Consider the following 6,445-nt stretch of genomic DNA (forward strand, 5'->3'; position numbering starts at 1 on the left):
GGCACAGTAATCCCCTCCTCATTTTCCCCCTCCACATGGAACAAATAGGTGCTACCACCCCCTTTAGAACGAGGCATAGCTGCTACATACATATCCTGACTAGGTATGGTAAAAATAATAGATCTATCAAAACAATCAACTTGGGCATGGTAGTGAGATAACCAATCCATCCCAAGTATCACATCATAAGTGTGCATGTCCAGGACCAGTAGATTGGCTAGAAATCTGAGTCTGCCAATATCTAGTGTCACAGGCCCATCACTCTCATGTATAATAGCTGTATCACCCAATGGTGTTCGGCTAAATGGCTAACAGAAAATAGTAATACTAAATTTTTGTTTTTGGACCTGGGCTATAGCCCAGGTTAGCTCATGAATAGATCCGCTATAGTGCATGTCATTTTCAAAGTCAATCATTTGGTTAAAAATATCTCCATTTCCACTATACGCTGCAAAAAATAAGTGCCAACATGCTAACCCCATCCAGTAAAAGCATGACATTTTTCCAACTTTCCAGGTCAGCTCCTAATATAAAGTTAATTGATAAAAAATTAACTCCGTCTACTTTCTTTTTCAAACTTCGTTAAAAAAAAAAAAAACAAACAAACAAACTTATTTCAAATTTCAAATTTCAAAATAAATATTGAAATCCATCCCATTTTCTTTCTCTTTCCTCATTGCCCTAACTAGATGATTCAAAAGCAACAGTCCTTCGGCAATCAAGACGTGTTTGCTCGAATCCACAACCGAGACCCTAGCGACGGCCGTGACGGTCTTCTCTTTGACCTCCGGTGTCGAGCTCGACGAGCACCGGGACGATCCCCTACGCCATCGCAATCAACACATTCTTGTCATCCTCCTGAAGCAACCCCAGCATTGAGTCCAACACTGAGTTCTTCGACTCGGCGCTCCCAATCTGCAACCGAGTTATCAAGTTCCGAGCCTCGACTCGTACGAAATCCCTCTTCAACGTCGATGACGACCTCAGAATGGCATTGTCGTGTAGCACCCCGCTCTTGATCAAAACGTCGGAGTCTCTGATGTGCCGGTTCAGCTTCGCCGAGACCAAATCGACGTCGTTTTGTGTCTTGAGCTTGCCGTCGGGGAAGGTCGGATTTCGACAGGCTTTAGAGAGGGAAAGTGCATTGGAGAAATTATCAGAGACAGAATGGAACAGTTCTAGAGAGAGTTGGAAGGTGAATCGGTGAGGTTGGCGAGTTGAGTCTTGAGATCGGCGAGTTTGGTTTTGATCAGAGACCACTTACCTCTGAAGTTCTGTGGCATGTGTTGTTTCGAGTCCAGTAGTGATTGAAAAAGCTGATTCGAAAGGTCAATGTGTTCATTTTCTGATTCTTTCCTGGCGGATTGCGGTCTAAGATTTTAACATATATGTAAACATCGTCGTAGCACCTTCTGTTATCATCTCGTGTGTTTAATTGTAGGATCTGATGATCAGTCCTATAAAAATCTTTTTTTCTTCCAAGCTTATTGATTTACAAATGGCGTTCATATTTATTCACAACCTTTTTTTCCTTTTTTAACTTTAATTTCAAAATAAATTTTTTTTTTAATTTCTGAAAATTAATATATATTTACATAATTCATCACTGAAAACATAAGTAAATGTATGTCAGTATTCACATAACTGAGGTTTACCCACAGTTATCATGTGTTTTATTAGAGGGCTTTGGGAAATTTGAATATCATGGGTATTAGTCGCAGGATGGTTTTCTAATGTATAGTCAAGAGGTTGATTACTGAAGTCTAATTCTTTGCTATTGTAGTTGCGTTCTTACTTAGATAGTATGATTGAAACTATATTTGGTATGCTTATAAGAGAATGGGTCTATGCCTATCTGTTGTTGCATTACTATTCATATTTTTGCCTGGATAGTATGGTCGTTCTTGGCTTTAGTTCAATGCCAATCTGTTACGGATTTGCTGCACTCTTCTTCTGTGGTTTATGTTGCCTTGTGCACTCTATGAATCTCTGTGCGACTGTGATTTTGCTTTTGGTGGAGCTGGGCATTTGGTTTGCTTTTGGAGAATGGGTTCTTTACCCATCTGTTATTGCTTCACTTTTGGGGTCTATCTGCCTTATGAGTGCATTGCTAGTGTGGGGTGGTGTCTTATGAGAGCTGGGAGTTTTTGAATTGGTTCAATCTCTTTGGGAAACTTGGATTTATTGTGGAGTATGTAGTTTTTTTTTCTGCACTCTGTGTTCGTGCCTTGTGTAGGCTGTGTTGTACTGCTTTAAGGATGTATTCTATAAGTTCTTCTAGTGTGTTGCGTTTTAGCAAGGGTAACCTCATTGTTGGTTTCTTTTTTCATCTTATATGTTTCTCGGGCGAGGGTATGCCCTCGGATCTCCCCTGTATTATATTGTTTCATTTTATATGATGTTAATCTTGTTTAATTTTCTTAAAATTGTTAGTCCTTATGTTATACTTAAAATTGTTCAATTTTTTATAAACACAACTAAATTTTGTTGTGATTTAAGTTCTACAAAACCATGGTGTGTCCCAGATCCTCAATGATTGATATCAACAGAGCATGAAAACTTAAAGACATTACACTCTTATACTTACTAACAATGTTTACACTGAAAATTTAAGTCCTGCTATTATAATTAACAACCTATTTATACTGGAAACAACCTATTAACAACCTGCTATTACAAAAATCCTCTCCTCAACAACAATTCAATAGTGTTGCAGAACTATTTAAGAACCATATAATACATCCCTAAAGTAGTAAAAAAAAACAGCCTACACAAGGCACAAGCACACAGTGCAGAAAAAAAAAAAAAAAAAAAAAAAAAAAAAAAAAAAAAAAAAAAACAAACAAACAAACAAACTGCATACTCCATAATAAATCCAAGCTTCCCAAAGAGATTGAACCAATTCAAAAAACCTCTCTCACAAGACACCACCCCACACCAGCAATGCAATCACAAGGCAGATAGACCCCAAAAGTGAAGCAACAACAGATGGGCAAAGAATCCATTCTCCAAAAGCAAACCAAATGCCCAACTTCACCAAAAGCAAAATCACAGCCACACAGAGATTCAGAGAGCACACAAGGCAACATAAACAACAGAAGAAGAGTGCAGCAAATCCGCAACAGAAGTCCTGGTGTTATACTTAGAATTGTTCAATTTTTTATAAACACAACTAAATTTTGTTGTGATTTAAGTTATGCAAAACCATGGTGTGTCCCAGATCCTTAATGATTGATATCAACAGAGCATGAAAACTTAAAAACATTACATTCCTATACTTAACAACATTGTTTACATTGAAAATTTAAGTCCTGCTATTATAATTAACAACCTGTTTATACTAGAAACAACCTATTAACAACCTGCTATTGCAAAAATCCTATCCTCAACAACAAATGACATCAACATTCAAAATATCCTCTCCCGGCCTTAGCAGCTCCACAACCTCTGCAAATAAAATTATGTTACTCACCCAAAAAAATCATATAATTGATATCAATCATATGTTAAATAATACCTGACTTGTTGCTCGCATTGGAGTAATGTATGAATAACACCGGGATTGAAATGTTTATATGTAGTTGTTGCCCAAATGAGTGAAGAGTTGGAGCATGAAAAGGAGCAGGAATAGGATAAATAAGTGTTATGTAATGGTTACCCTGCAAATCAGAATTAAAATGTATAATTGTACATCTATTGACTCGACAGTAAACTCAAATTAAATAAATTTAGTGTTTTATTACCTTTTTTTTGCCTACGTTTCCTTTTCTCCAAATAGCTTTTAATTCGAGCATTCATTACTCCTTTTGCTTTCACATGTGAAGGATCCAACATAATCATTTCTTATAAATGTCTCCCAGTCTTCATGAGATCACCAGAAATATTGTCAATTTTCTTTATTTGGATTGAAGGTTTCCATAACTTTTTGTGCATCCTCCCACATTAATTGTAAATGTTTCCTGGCCAAACTTTTTCCCTCAGTGGTCATAATAACTTACAGAAACACACTACATTAAAATCAAATGAATCAAAATTTATAATGTAACACTTATCACCTCCCACAAAAGCACAATAAATGAAGAGTGTAAAAAGATTTGAAAACAACTCCAATTTCACTGCCAAACTAGAAAGCACCTCATCTTCAAATAGGTAATAAATACTATTTGTGAAAACACAAGTTGCTTGTTTCAGCATTTTGGAATCATTCGCTCTCATTTGTATTATGCCATGCTTATTGCGATAATCTTCATTAGCTTCAGCCAACCGCATCTTCTCACATTGTTCTTCATAATGTTGCACAAATTCCATTAAAGTCGTAGCTTTAGAAGACATCTTTTGCAAAACATTGTTCATACCCTCACTTCTTTGAGTTGATTTAGCACGAATAGTGAAAGTGTCAAGACATAAAGCCGGACACCACTTCTCTCTAAGTCCATAAAATGACTTGAGCTATTTGTTGTCCGCAATGCCAAACTTCGTTATCATTAGACTCCATGTTGATTCAAAATCATCTATTGCTTCAGAATATAGACACTTTTGAAACAAAGTTTTGAACTCGTAATTTCCATACAATATCCCAAGCTTTTGAGTGGCATTTTTTTGAAATATGCCACGAACAAAGACAATGACAAGTGTTTGGAAAAACTTTTTTAATGGCATTTGCCATTGCTTGACATTGATCACTAATTATTGTCTTGTGTGCCTTGTTATCCATTGCCTCTAAAAATTCCTCGAACAACCAAACAAAAGAATCTGTGGTCTCATCTACAAGAAATGCACAACCAAATAAATTATTCTTCTTATGATGATTAACTCCTACAAATGGAGCAAAAATCATATCATATTTATTTGTTTGATACGTGGTATCAAAAACAACAACATCTCCAAAATAGTCATAGTCTAATCTCGATCTTCCATCTTTCTAAAAAAAAATTTGCTAAACGACCTTCTGCATCTAATTCCTCACTATGAAAAAATATATGGTCTTCAGCTCGACATTGCTTAAAGTGTTTTATTACGCTTTGTGCATCTCCTCTTTGAATCAAATGTTTCTTTTTCTTATTAACAAAATTTTAACAATCTCTTAAAGTGAACCCGATATTTTCAGATCCACCAACTTCCTTTGAAAGATATGAGTAAGCTTTTGTCCTTTTTATACCAGCCTCAAACGTAGAATTTAGAACACTTGCACTAGTTGAATCTATGTTTCTACTTATTCTTAAAAACTGTCTTTTTTCTTGATCAACAAAATCATGGTTGTGTTCATCATTGATATAACTAATTTCCCAAATTCCTTCTGCAATTAAAAATTTAATTAGGGTTTACAACCTGTTCGGGTCACTAGTCTTCTTATTTTTTTGGATTAAAAGGATCACCATCACGATATTGTCTTATATTTGCACATAAGAACTCCCGTTGTTAAATAACTCCACCACTAGTATACTGAAAGTTTCCTTTTTGAACACCAAAACCCTTTCGCGGGGCATACTTACAATATAACCTATATGATTCATCTTCACTGAAAACCCTCATTCCAATTTTAAGGTCATCAATATCATCATCCAAAGATTCCATTTAATAAATTATGTATGATAACACACCTGTAAACCACATACATTATAAACCAACGAAAAATATTGTTATAATCATAATACTTGTACTTTCTTTTTTCTTTATTATACATTAATTTTGAATTTGTTAAATTAATATGTCTAGGTTCTTACTGGTGCTTGAGGAGATGTTTTGGATGAGAACAACAATGAGTTTTCTACTCTAGTGTTTTCGAAGTCTCAAAAGAAAAAGCTGAAAATAAAAATTAATAATAAAAATAAAAATTGGCTTCTGTTCGATCAGAGCCCTATGTGTAACCAGGGCCAGAACCGCATTGAACTCCTATACTCTATTCTCTTAATCATTTATGTAAGGATAACAATCCAGAGATTGTCTGTTTAGTGGAGCCAATGGTTGAAGCTTCCAAAATCCAACCTTCTTTTTAGTGCTCATTGAATCAGCCTCCTATTATCAGTGACAGGGGCTTCCAATTTGTTGGGTCATGTCTTCCAAATTGTTGTTAAAATTATATGTCTAGGTTTTTCAATGCTTTACTGATTTTAGTAAATTGATTACAATTTACACAACAATCAGCCATTTTAGTATCTATTTATAAAAGATTGTAGGTGGTGTAATCTTTTTGTTATTATCAGATGATATAAAAAAATATAAAGCATTATTAAGCTATGGTATTCTATTCAATAAGAAAATGGCACATAAAAAAGGGAATTGACTTACCTCTGCACTCCAGAGGATCGATGGAAGCTTTAATATCCTTTGGAAGATCTAGTACAGTTTCGTGATTAACGACTTCTGGTAAAAAGAGATAGATGAAGATATAATTTGGTCTTAAAGGAAGTGGGTTAGAGGTTTGGAGATAACATTGTTTCCAAAA

The 6,445-nt window shown here is 35.1% G+C and overlaps 1 pseudogene; it reads right to left on the reverse strand.

The window, feature by feature from the left end:
• Nucleotides 1-401: 401 nt before the first annotated feature.
• LOC132314304 (uncharacterized) lies at nucleotides 402-4,332 on the reverse strand (annotated as a pseudogene).
• Between the last annotated feature and the right edge of the window lie 2,113 nt (nucleotides 4,333-6,445).

This window comes from Cornus florida, unplaced genomic scaffold (assembly GCF_030987335.1).
Source record: "Cornus florida cultivar Cherokee Brave unplaced genomic scaffold, ASM3098733v1 CherokeeBrave_3.0.0_Hap2_Chr06, whole genome shotgun sequence".
NCBI classification, from domain to species: Eukaryota; Viridiplantae; Streptophyta; class Magnoliopsida; order Cornales; family Cornaceae; genus Cornus; species Cornus florida.